This window comes from Neopelma chrysocephalum, unplaced genomic scaffold, assembly GCF_003984885.1.
Source record: "Neopelma chrysocephalum unplaced genomic scaffold, ASM398488v2 Primary Assembly neopelma1_147, whole genome shotgun sequence".
Classification (NCBI taxonomy): domain Eukaryota; kingdom Metazoa; phylum Chordata; class Aves; order Passeriformes; family Pipridae; genus Neopelma; species Neopelma chrysocephalum.
In genome coordinates, this window is record NW_020897809.1 from 15,224,125 (window position 1) to 15,243,824 (window position 19,700).

General features: G+C 43.6%; 1 protein-coding gene across 12 annotated transcripts in view; it reads left to right on the forward strand.

Annotated features, from left to right (window-relative positions):
- Window positions 1–215: 215 nt before the first annotated feature.
- Window positions 216–19,700, forward strand: part of CHL1 (cell adhesion molecule L1 like) — a 137,072-nt gene continuing 117,587 nt past the window's right edge. For 10 of the 12 annotated variants that reach the window (XM_027700429.1, XM_027700426.1, XM_027700437.1 and 7 more), the window contains exon 1: window positions 521–581. The gene's annotated coding sequence lies outside the window, so the exon portion shown is untranslated. Of the gene's footprint in view, window positions 240–520; window positions 582–19,700 lie in introns of those variants that run through there. The other 2 variants (XM_027700427.1, XM_027700431.1) reach the window with 2 other exon arrangements.

Genomic DNA, 19,700 nt, shown 5'->3' on the forward strand with positions numbered 1-19,700 from the left:
TCCCCCAGCTCGGCCATTCCTTTATCCTCCTCCCGTTGTGGTTTTGGGCTGGCTGGCACTCGGAGCGCCCCTCCCGCACCTGCCCGGGGCGCGGGACATCCCCGCGGGCGGGGGGCTGGCAGGGGCTCCCTTTCCTCGCTCCTTCCCTCCGCGATTCCCGGTCCCTCCCGCCATCCCCAGGTGCCTCCCGGAGGAGCGGCGGGCGGAGGCTCCTCGGTGCCGGCTCTGGGATCGGGCAGGTGGGATCCGGAGCGGGGCCGGGGCGGGGGTGGGAGCTGCTCGACCCCCGGGGGAGGCGGCAGCGCTTTGGGGAGCGCGGGGCTCGTTGCCATGGCTCCCTGTAAGCTCCGCCGGAGGAGATAGCGATGCCAGTCACGGAGGGACCCTCTCCCTCCTCGTGGGTGTGGAGCGGGGCTGGGTTTGGGGTGGTTGGTGCTTGCGTTGGGTTTTTTCTCTCCCCCCTCTCCCTCCCTCCCTTTTTTTTTTTTTTTTCTTTCGGGGTGGAGCGATTAATTCGGAGCCGCCGGGACGGGGCTGCGGAGCCGCCGCTGCCGCGACCCTCCGCCCGCGCCGGGCTCAAGGTACCGCGGGGGCACCGGGAGGGGGGTCCGGGGGTGCCCAGCCAAGGGGCTGCTCTGCAGCCACCTCCCCTCGTCCTGCCCGGCCACAGAAACCCTCTGGAATCATTATTGTCATTATTTTAGAACTGGGTTTCCTCCTCCCGGCACCGCACCTGGGCTGCGCCCTGCGGAGCAATGAGGAAGCGGAGCCGGGCTCAGCCCTGGCGAGTGCCCCGGGGGGGGATCCCGGGGGGTCGGTCCTTCCCCTTTCTCCTTCCCCACCGGGATGCTCGGGCTGCCCGCGCTCTGAGCGGGTCCTGCGGGCGGAGGAGCCGCTGCCCGGGGAAAGTTTGCGGGTGGTTGCGGGACCCGGGGGGCGATGGAGGGGCCCGGGGGGGCTCGGCTGGAGGACGGCGGGTCACTCTCGTGTCGGCTTAGTTGCGTTCAAGTTTGCCAGCCCGGGTGTCCTGCCTCTGTGGCAAACACTTGTTTCTTCTCCCCTAGCGATTTTGGAGAGGATTTTGTGTGTTTTTTCCCCGCAATACCTAAATAATTGCAAAAGTCCCCAGTTTGTTTTTTTTCCTGGGGAAGCGATGTGCCCGTGCTGCCCTGCAGGAGAGCTATAGGAATCTTTAAACCTCGGTGTTGTGCACTGTGTGTTATTGATTTTTGTTGCACGGTCAGAGCACTGGTGGGCTCAGCTTGGTTTGGGTTTTCAGGATGCAAGAAGGTTCCGTTTTCTAATAGTCAGACACGGTAAATGTACATAGACTTTTCACCTATCACTTCTAGAAATATGATATAGTCACGTTCTATGGTTAGTGGTACTTTGCATCTTATTTTGGGGCAGGAAGGGGCTAAGCTCTGGTATATTGGATAATGTACAGGTATTGGACCATAACAGATAGAAAATAAGGAAATTCATCCTCAGCACCACATGGGAGTAGTTTTGCTTGCAACGTGTTTTGGAAAATTTCACCAGAGAGTGGACAGGTGGCATTTTTGTTTTGTTGGCAAAGGTTCCTTTGGTGTGACTGAGCTCCCCCAAATACCATTCCATAAGTAATAAATAATAAATATTATGACTTTAGATGCAGCTCTGAGAGAAGGAGAGGGAGGAAAAGAGCCTGCACTTTAAATGAATACGTAATTTTTGCTCAATTGTGAACACATGGGCAGTGTTGCCTTGTTGGAGCTGTGCATGTCATCCTTTGCCCACTGCTTCCCGTGAACCCCTGCTTGGCTTTTCCTGATGGGAAGTATTAAAGAGCACAACTGCTGCTGTGTTAACACTTTGCTGTTGCTTAAAAATAATACATTTTCTTTGCATTTCAAAAAAAAAAATCAAACCAAAAAAACCCCACCCACCTCTTCCAAAGGGTAGTTAAAAAATTAGGAAATTCTTTTTAGCCAGTTTCTCTGGTCTTCACTTGGGCTGAGCATCTGCTGTTAGTGGAGTGTGGCTTGCAGAGGAACTACAAGACCAGATCATGTGACATTAAAATAGGATGCAAAAGATAAGATACCAAGATTTGCAGAATGCATTGGAGTTTCTTCTGAAATATTGCCCAATGCACGTGAAATGATCATGTAATATCTTTAGAAAAAACCACCTGTCAGCAATCAAGCAGCTGAAGTTTTCCCATACACAACACACAGCTTCCAAACCAGTTTGTTTCTGAACTCTTCCTGTTTATTATTGATTTTTATTGAAATAGGAATGAATTCTGAATATGAGGCTGAAATAAAGAGACTGTGCTTCAGCAATATACACTGAGCACATTTAACTCAGTGTGAGTGTCATTATCATGGGCATTTAGGATTTGTTACTTCGGTAATTAAACTTAATGAATGGAAACATAACAGTCCACCTCTTTATCCCAAGAAACCTAACAGATAAGCCTTCTTTTAAATGAAAGATAACATTATTCACGACATGGATACGTACCTCAAGGAGCTTGGATTGTAGCCACCTTATTTGCCAATAAAAATGTACTTTATCACTTCTGCTTGGAAGGGAAAATGAAACAAAAAGGTATCTATTCATTACATAAAATGATGTTGTGGGCAGTTGCTTCTGTGATAAGAAAGGATCCACTCCTTTCCCAGTGGGAGAGGACAGGGACTACTTTAAACACTACTAATTAGTTCAGTTTATCTTGCACGAGTTACAATGCTGTAGTTAGTTAATTATAGCTTTTCCCATTAGCAGTATGTTAAGAATAATGAATTAACATATCACGCAGATCAAAAGAACATCTACAAAGTTTATCTTAGAGGAAAGAAAGTGTTATTGTGTGTCAGGAAGTCCCCGTGGCTTTCCCAAGGCATAGATTTTGTTGGAATTCCTGAACTGGCGCTTCAGAGCCTGATGAATGACTTGAATTGATCACAAACAAGTGACACTGGAGCTCTTGGTTGCTTAGCAACCCCCCAAGATGCCACAATTTCTTTTGGTATATTTGTCCAGTAAAGTAGAAATTCTGTTTTGTTAAAGAGTGTGGGTTCTTTGTGAGCACAAAGCCCACCTTATAACAACCTTAAATCATGTGTAATGAAAATTAATGTCCCAGTACAGAGCCTGGGGAGCAGCTTGGGGGTCAGAACAGAGCAGGAATCTTGTAAAGCACATTCTGGTGGTGGTGTGCTCAGTGTTTTAGAATAAGTTTCAATTGTTCTTTCTTGGTTAGACTTCTGTGCAAAACCCAAAATCATTAGTGGGACACGTAAGTCCTAACAAAGGCAGTCATCTACCAAGTGCTTTTTGAACAGTTCCCCTCATGCTGGTCTTGAGCTGTGAGATCCTGCAGTTACACTCCATTATGAAATGCAACATGGAATGTGTTGTTTGATCATTGTCTGAATTACATCAGGATGGTCTGGCCCATCCTGTGGCTGGAGAGCTCTGCTGGGTTGTTCTCCAGGAAGACATTGGTTCCTTAACAGATCTGTTCTGTGTAAGGAAATAAAAGATTTAGTACTTGAAGAGCAGATGGAAGAGCAGTGTTATCATGGTTGTATACCCAAAGTGCCAACACTGATTCTTACCAGGCTGTGGCACCCTGCAGACAGTTCATATTCACTGAATTGTACTTTTGTCAGTGAACTCTTTATTGTTGCCCTTGGGTCTGTGTGTGCTGACACCTTAATTCCGGAGAGAACCTTGGAAGGGTATCTTGCAGTCGTCCCATCCCACTTCTGGGTGTTTGTTTGCAGGGAGACCTCACAAACTGGATTAATTCTGGCTGAACCTAAGCCAGAATATCTCTGTCAGGAGTTTACTTTGTGCACTTCAGCTGCTAATGGGCTTTTCATCCGTGGCCTCCTGAGTGGAGCTGAAGCAGAGCCTTTGCAACGTGTGTGGGTGGATCTGGGGTTCCCAGCACTGTTTTGCTCTACTTATCTACGCCCTTTTGGGCTCTGCTGCTTGCTAATATAGACATGTCCCCTTCTGAAATTGTAACTAAGAGAAAGCACACCAGGGCAGGCTCAACTGCAGGCTACCATGCCATTTATTTTATTTAGATAGCAGTTGGTATTCTGGAAGATTTCTTCTCTCTTGATGAGAAAAAGGAATCCAGGTATTTCTCTTCTTTAAAGAACTGGAGTATTGCATGATTTACTGTATATTGGACTAGAAGGGGGTGTTGTAGTGGTCTGCTAAGACTACACTGAACCAAATCTCAACTCATTGTCAGTATTCCTAGGCTAAAATAGTGGTTCATAAGCTGTGGGCTTGTAATTAATTGCCTTTCTAGGCTCAGAGAGACTTAGGCAAAGATTGAGGTAAATGTGAGCTTGTTTGTCTTTGTGGTGGTGTTGTTATGGTTGGGTTTTTTCCTGTTGTTTCTATGTAACAAAGTCAGTGCCTCAAAGTCAAGGTTGCTTTAATTGGCTCTTCTATTTTTTCCAGCCACTCTCCTTGTATCTGTTTTATGCATAGACTTCTCTAAGTCCATTTGCATACCCAAATGCTGATTAGCACTTGCCATTGCAGTGATTGCCTCTGCACTATAAGCAGATGAAGGTACATGGTAATATTTGGTATCTTGGGTTTCTCCTCCTGGCTTGTCCAGACACCCCCTATGAAGCCCATGGAGTGCTGGCTGTGGTGATATGTTATTTTCTGGGGCTTCAGCATTCTCTAGCAGATGTTTCCTTCTTTCTTCAGTGCACCTGAATGTATAAAACTCAAAAAAATGCAGATGGAAATTCAGTTTATCATTAAAACTACTGTTTATTGTGTTTGTTGTTTTCAGTGTGATCTCCAGGTGCAGATCCCGTTCCGTGTAAGGACAAGAATTATGTTGCTTTCTTCATTAGGGATTTTAAGTCTTCATATTTTCTTTTGACTTTCTCTAGCCCTCTCTTTTCTGCAATTATAAAGAAAATTGCTGATTTCAGGTGGTTTCCTCCTATTGTTTGTTTTTTCTCTCTTGTTGTTTGTCAGCAACAAGATGGAATTAAATCAGAGGTGTGGCGAGGATCTGACTGAGTTAGGGAGGGTGAAGGGGACATTGGGAAGGACAGGGATGAGCCTGCTTGGACTCATCCATGTCTTTGCTCCTGTTCTCTGGCGTGGAAGAAATAGAGTCTGGATCCACTTCTGAGCAGCTGGAGGAGAAGGAGCCAAGGGCCGAGGCTGGGCAGGGTTGTTTCTGTGAGAGTGCAGCTTTCGAGGATATTTTGAACAGATGGTTCCTAGTCTGGCTGTAAGAGCTGGTGTGTCAGCCAGGCTGAGCTGCCTCGGGGACAGCCCCACGCCAGGCTCTCACAGGTCACCTCCCAACACCCGCTGGGGCAGAAACGGAGCTTCTTGTGGTGTCCCTGTTCCATCCTCCCTGCCTTTGCACTCAGGGAGGTGGGGAAAGGTGACCCCTGTGTACCTGCCATGACATTTATCCTTAGAACAGCACCCAGTGGCCTTTGCATTGCTCTGGGAGTGCTCCTGGTCCTCAGCCTGGACCTCACCTTGCTGCTGGTGTCACCTGCCTGGTGCTGTTCCTGCCACCTCCTCCTCGTGGGAGCATCAGAGGCAGCACCTCTGTGCATTTCTTTTTTTGAGAGGTGGACAGAGCTGTAACTTTAAAGGTGGGAAGGACCCATGGGAAGGGGGTCTGATGGCTGGGGACTCTCAGTGCCCTCCTGAATAGAAAGTGTAACTAAAATCAAGCCAAGCAGTGAAAGCACAAGGCTCCACTTCCAAAGAAACCCAGGCATTTCAGTGAGCCAAAGTCCTCTGTCCTCTCAATATAGCTTAGTCAGATGACTTTGGTGCTTTTAAAAATCTCATTTCAAGTGTCTCCATTTTTTTGGGAGGCCCTGGGGATGACTCTGCAAGGCTGGCAGTCGCTATTCAGGCCAAAATTAATTGGTTAGGCAGCAATCCACTAAGAGGGGGGGTGGGGGTGGGGGAAAGCAAGCAGGATTGGGCCCATCCACCTTTCAGTCCGTGTCTCCTTTGGTGACTTTTGGAGTGTGACACAGGCAATTCCCTGTCAGCCTTTCCTGCTGGCTGACACAGAAGAGGTGGCTTTGAATGCTGCCTGCTGTGCTTGTGTGGCACTTGAAAGGAGAGAGGGCTGCCTTTAAGGACTGTATTCCCACAGCTTTAGAGGATGTTTGAAAAATGCATCGCTCAGTTCTGTCACGTGTATGTTACAGTATTAAACCCGATGGAAACCTGGAACAATGTCTCAGTAAAAAATGGCTGGTGCCAGTGCTGTATCCCCAGTGCTTGAAATAAAATTAGTCTTGATGAAAGATTGCTCTTCTTATAGGGAAAGTAAAATTATTATTCCAGGGCAGATTCTTTTCTGTTAGAAAAATACCACAACAATGCTTTCAGCAACAGGAGTGATTAACTCAAAGGCTTTTTTATTATTATTATTAGACCTGCTCACAAAATACACCATTATTTTTGCAGTTTACTGAAATCGGAGAATTGATAATAAAAGATTGTCTGCAGATTTGGAAGCATCTACCTTTTTTTTTTCCCAAGGCTGATCACATAGCCCAGTGTGATCTGTCTATCTCATCCCTAAAATCCTCCCCTCTGTGGTACTGGGGTGGTTTGTGCTGGTTGACCCAGGTCTGTGTGGATGTTTGCATCCATGCTCGTTTGCCTAACGTTGTTGGGTTTACTTCTTTGCAGGCAAAATACTCCAAACCACAACCTGTTTGCTGATTTCAGTGAACTTATTGCCTAAAATTTCTGTTATTGCTCAAGTCTTTTCCTGGATAAGGGTCCTGTGCTTTATTTTTCACACGTTATTCTTTCATGTCACTCCACCAATGACTTTGCTCTCGTAAAATTTCATTAGGGAATAGGTTTTAGGGGATTTCTGTTTTGACCTGCTGTAAGCCAGAGAATGTCCTGTCTGATCTTTTTTTTCATTCAGTTCTGCAGGAATAAACTGTATTCAGTGCTTACTTTGAATTCTGCTGAGGTGTCGCTCAAACCGTAGTTATTTTGGTCATTAAAATCCAAATTCCGTTGTGATAAATATTCCTTTGGTTCCATTTGAGCAGAAGTAAGTAACACAGGACTGAGCTATCTGCAAGTACTAATGGAAGCTTTAATTTAATACATTTTTAGGAAAGCCTGATAAACTGTGGTGACTTTTCAGGCTGAATATTGCACAGGAAAAGCACTGGTGAAGTCACGGCGCCACTGAAATGGATGGTCAAACTCCCCCTGACCTCATCAGAGTCAGGTTTTTGTCCCAGGAGTGATGAAAATCTAATTTACAACCTAACCAGTTTGAGAAGTAGGCGTAATGGCTCAGGTCCTTGACTGATATAAATGACTGTGGTTCAGCTGAGGATGATTGAGTTACACTGACTTTCAGCCATCTGGGCTTCTGCAGAATCGTGTCCACAAACACTCCTGTTGAGAGCTTTGTGATGGTGTCTCCTCTCTAGTGGCTCATCCTCGTCTCCTAATTTGACTAGAAACAAACAGCCAGGAAACAGCAATGAATATTGGAGTTTTCTGAGTCACACAAGTGACAACTGTGGCGTGTGAGCTATAGAGAAACAGTGATTAAAGGTCTGTCCCAGCTGCACAAAGCTAAGCCAGACCTGCTTCGTTAAATGTACAGGGTTCCACTGAAATCCCCAGTAATTGCTCAGGTTTTACCACCTGCATGACAAATGCACCTTTCTGTTATTGACTGCGTGAGGTTTGACTTAGGCTTTCACCTAAATCTGGGATTTTGATTATCTCTGCTTAGCCTGTGGAATTGCAGCATCCCTGCTGTCTGTGTGCAGCACTCACTCAACCTGGGATTTCACCACCCTGGTTTTCAGCTAATACCTGTCCAGACAGTACCTACCTGCTGGGAAATGCTCGGACTTGCCTTTTCAGCTTCAAGTTATATCCCAGGGAATTGCTGAAAATTGAGAGCTGTTTGAGTTGTATTATAGAACAAAGCTTTATTAAAGGTGAAGTGTGGTGTGTGTGGTGGCACCAGAAAGTAATCAAAGGGTGGTTTGGATTGGAAGAGACCTTAAAGTTGATCCAGTTCCACTGCCTTGGGCAGGGACACCTTCCACTAGCCCAGGTTGCTCCAAGCCCCATCCAACCTGGCCTTGGGCACTTCCAGGGATGGGGCAGCCACAGCTTCTGTGGGAACCTGTGCCAGGGCCTCCCCACCCTCACAGGGAAGGATTTCTTCTTAATATCCAATCTAAATCTACTCTGTTCGAATCCATTCCCCCTTGTCCTGTCACTACATGCCCTTGCAAACAGTCTCTCTCCATCTTTCTTGTAATACAGCTTGTTTGGTTCTGCAGCCCCTGAAGAAAAGGGAGTTTCTCCCCTTTACTTCCCCGTGTGCAGGATCCTGCCTTTCTGAGCACTGTACCTAATTATCCTGCCAGTGCAGCAGATTTTCACTGTCAGCCATTCCCCCTGTCAGACATCACTGTGCACTGAAACCTCACAGAATTCCAGCTGCATAGCAAGAGGAAAAATTCATCTTTGGTGCATGTAAAATATGCCTCAGTGTTTATTAAAAAAAAAACCCAAACCCCAACGGACAACAAACCTGAAGGGTTATTCACAATCTTATCATGTGGATCACAAAAAAATTGGAATGATCTTTGTATTCAGCAGATAAGCAGCATTCTCCATACAAACCTATTCCACTGTGATCCTCCAAAATGTATGCTAAGCTTGTCTGTGCACAAAGCTCCCTGTAATGGGTGGTAGTTAGACCAAGTTTTATCCTTGCATAGGATAGGATATGGTCAGGAATGCTGTGTATTGGCAGTGTTAATTATATAATGCACTCCCTGAAAAGAATAATGTATGCAATGTTTTGATGCTCAGGCAATGACAATCCATTTAACCATTTATAGCTTCATGTATTTTATAATCCCTGAACCCAAATGTCCCCAGAGAGGGAATGTGCCCTTAAAAATTTTAGGCCTTTAAATTAAGTGAATTTAAATGCACTCATTTGCATATTTTTCCTTTCTTTGTTCTGCCTGAATGAGATATTACTTCAGTAATTGAACTGTAACTTGGCTGCAGGTAAATGATGTGAGACAGCTGATACTCCGAGTGCCCGAGCACGTTACAGTGTGTGCTGCTAATCCAGCAATTTAGTGCACACCTTGGAGAGGAGAGGGTGTCCAGTTCGGTTAGGATCACCCAGAGCAGGGCTGGGACTTGGAATTTCAATTACTCTGGGATGCTAAATGTGCTTCTGGAGCAGGGAATTGAGAGGATGTGGTGGGGGGGAAGGAAATGGGCATCACTGGGAAAAAACTGCTCACTGAGGAGATATCATAGAGAACCACTAAATGGTTTGGGTTGGAAGGGACCTTGAAGACCATCTCATTCCACCCCCTGCCATGGGCAGGGACACCTTCCACTAGTCCAGGCTGCTCCAAGCCCCGTCCAACCTGGCCTTGAACACTTCCAGGGATCCAGGGACAGCCACAGCTTCTCTGGGCAACCTGTGCCAGGGCCTCCCCACCCTCCCAGGGAAGGATTTCTTCCATATATCTCACCTAAATTTCCCCTCTTCCAGTTTGGACCCATTACCCCGTGTCCTACCATTACAGTTCCTGATGGAATATATAGATAGGTCAAAGCTGGATCTCTTAAAAATCAAATTTTACAGCCAGAACAGAACACTGAAGCTTCTTAAACAGCTTTCACGAGCAGGCCCTGGTGATGACCTTTTTGGCCTGTATTGTCCTCAGCCACTGGATTTGGTGTCTCTGTACCTTGTGACGGATAAACTGGGGTGGGGGGACAGAAATGGTGGTGGGAGGGAGAGGTGAGACTGATCAAAGGCATAAAGTGTCTGTTGGAAAAAGTCATGGTTATTATCTTTGGAAAAGGTAGGGTGATACATCACACAAGGATGGCCAAGTGTTTTTGGCTCTGTTGTCCTCGGTATCTTGGTGTTTTGTGGGAATACCAGAGGAGTCCATGTGCAAAGAGGGAAAGCAGAAGGAGGTAGTGGATGATTGTCTGGAGAGCTTGGCACCAATCCCAGAAAAATAATGGAAAATTGATAGAGGACTGAATTAATATAGAGTTAAAGACTAGCGAGATAATTAAGGCCTCTGAGAAGGGTTCTTCGTGGAGTTACAGGTTTGATGGATGTGGATAACTGAGCTTTGTGGCAGAGTTTTTGGTGTTAGATTTGGAAATCTCAGTTAAAAATAAGCCAACCCAACAAAGCTGGTGTGTAGGACTGGTAGCAATCTTGTTTCATGTAATCATGGAATGGTTTGGGCTGGAAGGGACCTTCAGGGTCATCTCATTCCAACCCCTGCCATGGGCAGGGACACCTTCCACTATCTCAAGTTGCTCCAAGGCCTTTATTTAATGGATTAAGACTTAGCTGACAGAGCTGAACAGGTATTTGTAAGTGAGGCTCATGCACTGGAAGATGTGTGGGTTTGATGGGATTTCAAAAGAACCAGAACTAGTCCTGAAACTGTTGATCATTTTTATCAATAATCTGAACACCAAAATTAATTGACTGCTGCCAAAGTTGTGTGTGAGGCAATACTGGGAGTGTAGAAATAATAAGTTATATGGAGTGACTGACTGGCTGGCAAGATGCCTCTTCTTCTTTCCTTCCAATTGCCTGTGCTTTGAGCAATGCACTGGAAGAGGGTGGCCTTGAGACCAGGGTGAAAGGGTATGGAGGGGTCACAGCAGACAGAGAAAGGAAGATGATTTCCCAATGGGCTGAAGGATCCTTTGACACAGTTTTTATCTGAGTCCATGAGAATGCTGGAAAACCATGTCCAGTTTTGGTGTCAGCAGCTGAAAAAAAAAGGGTTTACAAAACTGAAGAGTCAAGAAAATAACCACAATATTGATTTGAAAAGTGGAGAAAATTCCCTGCAGTGGGAGATTTAGAGACTCAATCTGCTTAGCTCATCAAAAAGAGGATTGAGAAGGGACTTGATTACAGGGACAAGTATTTTCAGGGGGAAAGCATATCCAGCTTTTTAATCAAGAAGAGAAAAGAAAAATCAGATCCAATAGCTGGTAGTTGGAGCCAGACAATTTTAAATTAGACATTAAAGACTTTTTTTTTTAAATCTGTGATTAAGCACTAGAATGAACTATGATTTGTTCAAACTGAGAGGGGATACCTTGTGTGATGCAATCAAACACAAGTTACTGGATGTTATTTGCAGCGGTAGGGAAAAGCACAAACTGCCTGTGACGTGCAGGAAGATGCAAAGGCCCTAAAATCTGTGAGCATTGGGAAGGAAATCTAAGGGAGAAGATAAGGAGAAGGAGAAACCTACGTGGGAAGCACAAAAAGGAGAAACAGAAGCGCCAAAAGGACAAAAAGAGGAGTTTCAACTGGAGGCAGAGCTTCTGTTTCTGAGTATTGGAGCATATGTCTCAGCAAAGGGAGTCTTGGCATTGGAAGCACCTTGAGTGCTGGCAGGGCTGGAATCATCTGTTTCCTAGTCAAAACAGCAATTTTGGATTCTGTGCTTTGCTAATGATGATGAAGAAACCTATTTGTGGTTCGGGCTTTTGGCGCCGTCGGCCCCCTGTTCTGCTGCTGTGGGAGAAGAAAGTTGTGTCTCCATGTTCAGCAAAGAGTCCTCCCCGTGGGCTCTGCTGTGCCCTCCACCTTGTTGGCATCAGTCTTACAGATACCAGTTTTAAAAGAAATCACGAGCCCTATATTTACACCACTAAACCAAATTTTAGGGAATCCAGCAGGGAAATCTCCGTGGTCTCAGCTGTTTTTTTTGACGAGTTCTGTGTGGTTTTGTCCTCCTGAAATAGTTTTACCAGATCATTGACTCTGACTTTTTTTTTTTCCAAGGAGAAACATACTGTATTACAAGTGCTTCCGATGCCTAATAACGAGGCAATCATTCATTTAAACATAATATTGTGTTTCTTCTGTGGGGAAGTGCAGTGGTTCAGCCAAAATCATGGTCCAGGTGATTTTGTTGCTGGTCTTTTTCTGTGGATTTTCAGTTCTAATGGAAGTGAAACAGATGCCTTAAAGGCTGAAAGGAATTTTGCTTCATGGAAATTCTTCAGCCAGGAGTGGAAATCACTTTTCCAGGAAGATTTCAAAAGCTCTGTCTAACATCCACAGCAGAGAATGTTTCTGTGATGGTTACGGGGAGAGAAACAACTCACACATGTTCTTTTTTTACAGCTCCATTGCAAAGCTATTACCTTTGTTTAGCAACATTTCCTCTATTGTTTTTGGCTTTGAAGAGAGTTGTTATTTCAGGATCTTCTCATTGGAAAAAGGCAGCGTGTTTCCTTTGGACTATTTAACAGAAACATAAACTCTTTGTGATCAATTAGAGCATCCAATTACCTGCAGCTTTGCATGGGTTGAGTGTTTCTACCTATTGTGGTCACAAACCTTTTGCATTGCCAGCAATACTGAGGAGCAGTTTTCAGAGTGTAGAACCTGGGCTGATTATGGTCATGTTCTCTTTGGAACTAGGAAAAGTGATAAATGGTAATAAAGTTATTTATTGAGGGGAAAAAAATATCGTTCAAGAGTGTCTGCCCTACCTGTAACTAATTATTCAGAAATTCTGTTGGAAGTGTATCGACCTTCATGATCATTTTCTCTCTCAATGGACATCTCAGTAATTGTCTTTGCCTAAGAATTCCCCAGAAGCTGCTCTCAAATCAGAGCAGCACTTCAGCATTTAACTCCTGACACTGTGACATCCATTAGGAACGCAGAGAGGTAGGAATTACCCTATTCAATCCGATTAAAGATCCAATTAACTTGGAATCCTCTCCCTGTTAGTAACTAATACTGGATGACTCAACAGCCTGGAAAAAAACCCCCACAAACCACAAAAAAACCCCAACCCCAAACATTCCTCCCTCCTCCCCTGAACTCTCACAATCACAATTAAGGAGCAAAGTGTCCCTGAAAGATTTCTTTTATTTTATTTTTGTCCCTTCTTCCCAAGCATTTACTTCTTGGCTTCCATCCTGAAACATGAGATCAATAGCCCTTATAAATTCTTATCCTGGCTTGGGAAAGTATTATTATTAACACTTTAAACATCTAATCATTCTTCCAATCATTCTGCCCTTTGTATCAATAACAGTCTGGTGTCAGACAGTTCACAAAGTTAATTATTGTGATTTTTTTCCCCATTTTAAACTTGCTGTCTCTTAATTCCAATGTGATCATTGAAGTGACTGTTTGACCCTGTTTCACCTGTTTTCATAAATACTTAAGTCTGTCATGTCAATTCCTTGAAACACTTGGTCTGTACATGAAATACTGATAATTCTTTTCATTCCTTTCTTAAAGGGACCTTTAATATTTTCCTTATTTTTGTCTCGTTTAGTCCTTTCTATTTTTATAATTTTTGAACGTTTGTTGTCAAAGGTCAGAATATATCAGCAGCTCATCTAAATTTCTAATAATTATTAATAATAATTATTTTTAGCCCTTTCTAAGGCATTTTGTACAGGATCTCCCATCTCAGTTGCATCTTGAGTACCCTGGGCTGCTGAGCAGATGCTTCCTATTGAAGGGATTTTTCTTATTTTTTTTGTAGAAAAAAAAACCCAATCCAATCCAAACCCTCTTCTCCTTCAGCCTCCTGAAGGCCAGGGGCTATTTGTGAATTTAACTTCAGTTGCATAAAATGAAACAAATCTCTTCTGACCCTCGAGGAAGGCTCATGTTTTAGATCATAGGTCGCTTCTAAATATAGGGATGGGGAAATTAATGTCTCCCTGGACAGATTATTCTGGAACTGTCTCCTGCAAAGGTTTCCCCAGTTCCCTTTGAACTGGGTGTCCCTTCCTAAAGATGCAGTAGATTGAGTGGAAAAGGTGTTTTTATTTATCTATCTATCTATCTATCTATCTATGTATATATCTATCTATATAGATATATCTATATAGATATATATATAGATATATAGATATCTATATGTACACACAATTAGTTAAATTTTGCATAGAATTATTTAACCACCACAGCACTTCATAGAAATGATTGTATATCTCATATATTTATTTATATTTCCAAACCATTTTGTGCAACAGGCAGTAGCTTTTGCCTTGAGCTTTTGCATCTGATATTACATTTATCTTCCCTGAAAATAATCACAGTACCAGCAACATGGATGAGCTGCTTCACTTCTGGTTGTTTCCCTTTCAGGCACAATATGGAGCATATCAAATTTTTAGATTTATTCCAGAGGCATGAACTTTGAAACTTGGCATTACACCCCTGTAATGTGTGTGTTTATATGAGTATACACATACAAGTGCATTTATACCTTCTATTTTTTCAATAGACAGGTATGTAATTTGGTATTTTGCCTAGTGTGGGCACATGAGAGGTGCTGGAAAGCTCATGTACTAATATTTGTTCCTAATATTTAACAATCAGGTCTTGCCTCAGAGGTGATTCAGATTCCTTCTATTTTGGGCTATTGCTTTATTTTGGTGCTCCTCTCTGAGGAAGAACATCCTCCTGTCTTTGGCTGCTGACATCTGTGGCAGATGTTATGACTCAGAGCAGACAGGAAAATTCAGATTTATATTTTCTTCTTTTTTTTTTTCTTCATAAGTGACTTGCCCCCAGGCATGTTTTGACAGGGAGGATATAATTTCAAATTAAATGTGAATGTGGAGGCTTTCCAAAGCTACAAATTGCAGAGATTTCTCAGCATGACTCAAAGAAAAATAAAACTCTTCATGCTGCTGGGTTGCTGTGATGGGAGGACACTGCTGGGGTGAAGCTCTGGTCCCAAAACCCCAGAGTTTATTGCCTTGGGACAAGTTTGGACACGAGACAGGAGGTGTCCATCAGAGCTGCTTTGATTTCATCCTTTAATAACCCTGCTTATCTATAAAACTCATAAAGGCCAACAGGGAAAAGCTGGATTTTTTTTCCTTCTGCCTTCACATGGTGAGTAGTGGTTTAACATCTCATTTCCCCTCTGGGGTTGAAATGCTCAGGTGAATCTCCAGCAGCAGTGGGCAGGAATATTTTTAAGAGGAAGAATTTGGTCTGAAAGCAGGGAATCCAGAGGGCCAGGAAGGGCTTTTTGTCTGTGTTGAGGTATTTCCCTTTGGATGGGGAGAGGTGCAATGAGGAGATGATGTCCTTCTTCATTGTGGTGGGGTTTTTTGAGCTATGTCAGTAAATTGGTGTCTGTGATTTGTGTGTCTTTTGAAGTAAGAGAACTTAACACTCCAGACCTGAAACATTTTAAAGTATTTCCTGAGTTTAGGTGCAGAAATTTTTCTTCCTGATGAAACAAAACAAAGAGAAAACCCCTGTTTCTTCCCTAAATCTCCAGATTTAGGTTAGCATTGTCTGGAGCTGCTACTCTCTGTGTGGGTTCTGCTCTTCTGAAGACATGATGTCCTCTCACTTTGCCTTTCGTCTTCCCACCTATATTCTCTTTTTCACCTTTTGCTCCAGCTTTTGCCCTGTGTTTCATCTCTTTCTCTGCTTCTCCTGCTTCAGTTTTCCTCTCCCCACCACAGCTGGGTCTCAGGGCAGGTGTACTCACACACAGGGTGGTTCTGCAGCCCCTGGGATTGTCCCAGCTGTGACATTTTGGTGTTAGTGTGGCGTCAATAAAAGGAAAGATGAAGTTCAAGGACTTCTTCCATCAGGGTGTGACTTCAGCTGGGATCTGTTAATTTACACTTCTCCTGGAAACTGTGGAGATGTGGATGCAGGCAGGATCTGTCCCTCTGCCCCAACAGCGCTGGCCCCAAGATCTGTAACATCTCGTGGTCCCTTTTGGGTGGTGTGGACATGAGCTTCCTCTGGGTCACCACGTTCACATGGTTTTTCCTTCTGTGCTGAGAACGGAGAGTAAGAAAGGAGTGAGAGCAAACTCTGATGGCTTTAACCCACAATAAGTCTGATGTCCTCGGGGAGAGCAGAGATTAAAGAGCCCAAATTCTCTGGGAGATTGTCACTTGGCTAATGATGATCGTAGCCCATGGCAGTTAGGGATGATATGGCTGATACTTAGCCGGGGTTGTGAACCAATTAGTCTGCTCAACAAAACACTTAGTCCACTGGGTGCAAATGTTAGGAATATTTATAGGGCTGGCTATGGAGGCAGCTAATCAAAACTGGAGAAAGCTACTTAAGAGACTGTCCCGGGCTCTGCAGAGGCCCTGAGATTACACAGCTGACAGATAAACAAATGTTTGCCCGTGTAAATATTAGGACTCAAAGACTGTATTTGAACTCTTTTTTCGGTTTCCTAGTGTTGTAAAATCAATTAGGGGTGATTAATACGGGCTGGAATCCACTTCCCTGTGGAGAACAGGCTTCAGTGGTGGCTGCCTGTGAGCAGTCTCCTGCAGGTTGGCTTCTTCCAAGTGTTCTTTTGGGGTGTCTCGTGGTCCAGGTGGGATCATGGCAGAGGATGTCACATGGGCTGGCCCAGGTGAACTGGGAGCAGCACAATGATAATTCAGCATATTCTGGCATGTTGATTTGCATTCATTAACTGCTTAATGCTTAAGCTCTGAGTATTCCTGTTAACTCCTTAAAACATTGAATCTTTAAGCTACTGACTTGCTGAAATTGCAAAACACTGGCATCACAGCCTGGTTTATATTAGTGCTGTCCAGCCCTATGATAGTGATGTAGAGAGTTGGTACTTACATCAAGCCTAACAGTACAGTTGGAGAGGAAATGCAGTAATTTATCTTAATTTACGGTAATTCATCTTAATTTACAGGGTGGCTTGAATGTTTATAAGGATTCCTTTGTTGGTTTATTATTTATTTGCACTTCATTTGAAATTTTCAGGGGTTTGCCCCTCTAATCTGAGGCAGAAACACTTGTGGTAAACAGATCAGATGGTGAGAAAAATCCACAGACTTCCCTGGAAAAGGTTTTGAAACCTGAGAATATTGATTGCTCAGGCTGGAGACACAAATGTGGTTATACATGTTTTTTGCAGAGAATCTGCAAATAGAACAGCTTCTAACCCTAGCACTAAGCTCCTGATCAGATATTCTGCCTTGCTGTTTCCCAGCTGTTATTTTCCAGCAAGTGATCAGTTGGAAATACAGCCATTTTGGGTTTGGGGGCTGAAGGTGCTTTTCTCCACTTTATTTGAAAAATCAAATGTTAAACTGGGGCACTTATTGTATTTTGCAAGCTCTACACTAGGTCTTTACTTAAGGAAAAATAAAATATTAATAAAAGTCAGGTTGGAGATTGTTCTGGCAAGCACTCTGTGATTTTATTTTTATTATTATTATTATTATGGTGTTTTTTCACACCCCCCTGTGTGTAAAAGCTTTCTTTGTGCTGCTGCTGTTCTGGCTGTAAGTGGCTTTAAGTGCAGTGAGTTTTAGGATAGAGATGTTATTTCTGATGGCTCTTATATATTGAAAATGACATAATGTCCTTTTTGATCCTGAAAGATGCAATTCCTATTGGTGCTGATAATTGTGTTAATAGTGCTTTTTAGGTGGGGTTTTCCTTTTTTTTTCTTTCTGTTCACGTGTGTATCAGAGATGCAACATACTGGCCGCTAAATGGGGTAAAAATGGTCTTTTTGAGAAGATGATCCAAGTCCATTGAGACTCTCCAGGGATCTCATTAAATCATTCTTTCCTTAATACAGTGTAGTGCAATATCAGCTGTCAGGATCCCCACAGTGTGCTTTCCTGATAGGTTAGTTTACACAGAATTAATTGTTCTAATTTTGCAAACAACCAGTACAGTGCAGATTGGTTTTCATTTATTTATTTATTTTTAGTCTTGTGGATTCTGCTTCACATTTCGAGATAGTTTTTACAATCCATCTTTACTTCCACAGCTTTGTCACAGCCCATATTACATAGGAATCATGATTGATTCTTATCATTCTTCTTTTTGAACTTCCATAGATAAGAATTGCTATTAATTTAAGCAATAATTTTCTGCATAAATTTTTTTTAAACAACAGCAATATTAGGATGCATCAGAAAAAGCAAACTCAGGATTGTAAAAGGCTTCAGTGGTTTAGAAGCTCCAGAGACCAATCCTGACTGAGGAGAATGGATTTCCCTTTTCCTCAGAGGTCAGCTGGCTTGTGTGGTACAGGATTAGCAAAGGGAAAACCAGCCTTGCACAGAACAAAGGAGCAGCAAGTTGAAATCAGTTCATACAGAAGCACAGAAAAAATATATTTGAATAAAATCTCATGGGCTGTGCTGAGAATTTGGCTTGAGCATCTTTCTTTCCAGTTGGGAGTTCAGGCAAGGGGAGTCCTCCAGCTGAGAGTGAACACAAAACTGAAACACTTTGGTCTGTGGAAGCTGGGGGGAGTAAGGCAGTAGGAATAGGTGAGGGAAAAGACAAGTCAGGATAGCTTATTTGGAAAGGAAAAAAACCCAAACAAAGCAGCAAAACCATCCTCAAGGCCTGTTGTAATTCAGAAAGTGTGTTAAGCAACACTTGGATTTTAGCTTTCATTTCTCATTTACATACGCAAAACACTCTCAGGTGGAAACTACAATTTTTTGTATAAGAAATGAGCATTTTGGACAATGGTGCTGTCCCTCTTGCCAGCATGCCTAGGAGGAGAAATAGGAAGTCAGGGAAAGGTGAGATTCCTTTGCCATCTCACTAACTGTCTTTTCAGCTCCTCTTAAAGAAGTTCAGGTGCAGTGTACACTGTGAATTAATATTTCCATAGCTATTCCAAACTGCTTTTGCAGACAGGGATTGTATCTCCATTTGAGACACTGGATCTGAACAGTCCAGGCTATGGGCTCAGCATGGATCCAGCCCACGGAGCAAAGGGAATGTCTCCATCATCCTGGCAAATCCCAGGAGTTACACACCGTGCTGTGTGCACTGGGCTTGACCAGACATGAGGCTGTTCTGTGCTGGGAGGCAGCTGGAATGAGAAGGTGCCACGATCCTGTCTGGGATGTGACAGAGCCTTGGAGGGCCGTGTCCCGTGCTGGCACCGCCGGTGATGTGCATGTTACTCTCATGTCATTGTTATCTCACAGTGTTGACATCATACACTAAATAACACTTAGGCAGGTCTCTTCCCATTAAAAGATGAATTCCCAACACAATTGAAGTCAATGGGGCCTTTGTCACTGACTTCAATAGGCCTCAGCTTCCACCTCAGGACTCCATGGGAGGAAGAATAAATTGCTGCCGAAAATGCAACGGGCTCTGACATGCAGTGGGAAAGGATAATTAGCAGCCAGTCATGGAGCTGCCATCCTGGTTGTCTGATGAATAATAGAACTGAGGACAAGTGATATGTTGCTTTCCAAATGGGTTTAGCAGATTAACATGAGTGTAGGCAGCCAAGAAATATGGCATGAGAACCAAGTGTGAGATCAGTTCTAGACAGTAGACATCGACTTTTCCGTCTGTCTGGCCTCCACAACATACTGAGGAGTTTTGTGTAAACACTGAAACAGGAAGATGTTGGAGATCAGGAAGAGAAAATCTTGTGTAACTAGGCTTTGTTTCTTTTTTTTGTTGTTGTTGAATTGAGTTGATGCTCTTAGAAGAGCACAAGACAGATTTCAATGAAACTTCTTCTCCCTTTTTGCATCTTGTTCAAAATGCCTCTAGAATTGGTTAGAGGATGGTTGGAGCTCTATTGTAAGATGGTCAAGACCAGGCTGGA